At 49.8% G+C, this 3035-nt stretch overlaps 1 pseudogene; it reads right to left on the reverse strand.

Moving 5' to 3' along the window:
- Positions 1-338: 338 nt before the first annotated feature.
- Positions 339-2781, reverse strand: LOC103662264 (annotated as a pseudogene).
- Between the last annotated feature and the right edge of the window lie 254 nt (positions 2782-3035).

Genomic DNA, 3035 nt, shown 5'->3' on the forward strand with positions numbered 1-3035 from the left:
GGGGGCCATTCGCCTTTTTCCTGAAATGCTGTGCTTTTTCTACAGACATCCCAGTATAACGAAAGCAGGTCAAGATGGAGCCTGCGGCAGGGTCTTGGATATAAAGGGGCCGCCCAGGGAACTTGGTTTCAGCAAACACCCTGCAAGAGCAGGAAATCCCAAAGCTGGGTTTTGAGGATACCTACTTTACTCCTTCCCCACTTCAGGGACCTGGAATTCTGAGACCCCTCTTTGCTTCTCAGGGGGATCTTTGACTACCCTCCTCTTGCGGGAGAGGAAAACAGCTGCTGCTGCTGCTGCTTTTTTTTTTTTTTTTTTGCCTTGGTGAATAATTATTGTCTATATCTGAAAAATCTTCACAGAAAATTGTAGCTTGGTTTATTAGCTCTCAGCAGCCTGCTCCTCAGCTCTAAGGAAGCTTGTCTCCTGAGCTACATGATCTTTCTTCTGGGTAAGAGCCATTTTGGGACGGTTCCCCCTCTTGTTTTTAACTTCTTTCTTGGGCTTCTCATGGATTGGATGCTCTTCTAGCAGCGTGAGCTTTCTTCTACATCTCCTCCCCCATGTCTGGAGTTACCTTGTTCTTTGTGTATGGAGAGAATTGTTTCATTTTCTTCCATGAGGCAACACATGTAATCTGCAACGTCTGACCCATGATGTGCTTCCGATGTCCTTCCACATCGAATACCTAGATTTCCGAATCATAACCAGGGAATCGTTTGGTAGCATGAGGGATAGACAGGCCTCCATCCACAGCTCCAAACCGCTATTTCCAGTCGCAGTTCTGGCAAGCTCTGTGTCCAAACAGCAGGTGAAGGGGTGCCTGGGTGGCTCAGTCGGTTGAGCATTTGACTTCAGCTCAGGTCATGATCTCAGGATCCTGGGATCGAGCCCTGCATTGGGCTCCACATTTAAAAATCTTAAAAAAAAATAGCAGGCGAAGGCACTAGGTTGACCAATGCTGTCCACATCGTATTCGTCTCCAGTTACCTCTGCTTGGCCTTCATAGATCCCGTCCACACCGAAACTCCTGAGAAGCCTGCGGGCCAGCAGCAGGCCCGTACAATATGCCGCAGCATAATTTGTCAGGCCAGTCTTCACGCCATACTTTGGGAGTGCATGAGCGTGAGCTGCACAGACTGTCATGTCCCCTTCTCTGCGGGCATAAGCAATCTGACGGGCGATATCTCTGTTGGTCACACGGACTATCATCCTGTGTTTAGGTGTGCTGGACTTACTTCGATCCTGAATTACCAAGCGTTTCCAAGCATAGGTATTGGTTTTACTCTGTCCTCTTCCAAATTTCACCCAGTGTCTCTTGAAGTGAGCCTTATTCTTGACAACTTTAACAAATCCCCATTCTGTGGAACAGAGACCCACATCCACGCCTCTCCACTTATTTCAGGTTGGCTGCTTAATAGGTAGGGTCAACCAGGGAGAAGCAGTTCTGTGTCGAAATTGCTTTTTTGTCCAGTCCATCTCCCTGTGGTGCAACCTTGAACATGACCTCCTGGCTTTTGGGGGTTTCTTCTGGTGACTCCGTGGGGGGTGGTGGTAGCTGTTCTTAGCTCGAGTGGCTTCTCCAGAGCTGAGGAAATTTGCCCTCTTTCTTCCCCCATGAAGCTTACAGGCACAGGCACAGGCACAGCCAAAACGGATGGACCTGAGCCAGTTTGGTCATGTGCATCTCTTAGGTTCTTGGTTGATTTGGGTAGCAGCTAAAGAAGTTGGAGGTAGCTCAGGGCCTTGACATTTTGCTCCTTGGTTTTTGTGATAGTAATTCTCAAACCAGTTTCTGCCCCATGCAAGACATTTATTGAAACAGCCTTAATTTGCCAGTAGGTCCCAAAGTGTTCATTAAGCTGTTGTCTGAGCTTAATGAAGTCCCAGCTCCTGCCCCCTAGGTGTTCTGACTCCCCACTGGGCAGAGGAGGCAAATGTCAAGTCTGTGAAGGCAAATGCTGTCACCCTGACAGTTAGCATCAGACAAACAAAATCCTCCAGGTCCAAGGCCCTACCATGGGGGCGGGGGTGGTTTAGGGCTGTTGTCACACATCTTCCCCAAAGGAAAGGGTTCAGGCATTGATGGATTCCTGCAGAATGTTTTAAAAAATATTTTAGCCAATCCGTGTATCTTGAATACCTTTAATGTCACCATTGAGAGCTTATGTCTAGCAGCCACCATGATGATTAATAGGTCACTAATTGCACTTAGGGGAACCATTTTTGATATTCCATAAGCCTTGTTTGATGAAAGTAGAAATGCCTGCAGTCACCACCCTGGGGTCTGGGCTTCCTGCACCGAACACCAGCAGTCCACCCGGAGATCTGCTCTCTTGACCCCAGTGCCTGAGCTCAGAACACCTCTGCTACCCAGTGGATTGGGCCCAAAGCAAATGGCAGTCCAGCCAGGGAGAGCCATGGCCAGCATGGCAGACCTCGGGAGCTGGCTGGGGGAGCCGTTGGTCTGGTGATGGCTGGACCTCATGAGACACTCCTGGTCCCAATGATGAGGCCAGTGCACAATGTCTTGACATCAGAGCCTTAGTTTCCCAGGTATCTAGAGAGAGTCTTTCCAGGCGGGTAGATGAAGGTTGGAGTTAAGTCATCTCACGGCTGCCCCGAACTGTGGTCTTGTCCTCTAGCTGTGCCCCCCCGATGAGCCTTACCCCACACCTGCCATCCAGGAGCTGTGAGCAGGGTGCTACCCTGATCCCTGGGAGCTTCCTTCAGAGCTGCCTGCGTGGGTCTCCCTTCACTGCCTGGAAGGGACTTGGTCATGGCGTGTCCCCTTGGGGGCTCTCATTCTCCCTGGGTCACTCTTACAGATAGATCCTGAGGAAGTCCTCATTTTTTTTAATGAGCCCCACCTTTCTGCTCTGCCATTTGTACCAATGCAATTTACAGAGGAACTTCAGTTCCTTGAAAATTTTCAGTGCATCATTTATGAGACCAATATCAGCCCCTGTGGAGTGATGGTATTGGTTGGGGTAGTGTATCAGGGTGCCGAGCACCCGGGCTCTGCAGTCAGGCAG

Source organism: Ursus maritimus, unplaced genomic scaffold (genome assembly GCF_017311325.1).
Source record: "Ursus maritimus isolate PB19 unplaced genomic scaffold, ASM1731132v1 scaffold_15, whole genome shotgun sequence".
NCBI classification, from domain to species: domain Eukaryota; kingdom Metazoa; phylum Chordata; class Mammalia; order Carnivora; family Ursidae; genus Ursus; species Ursus maritimus.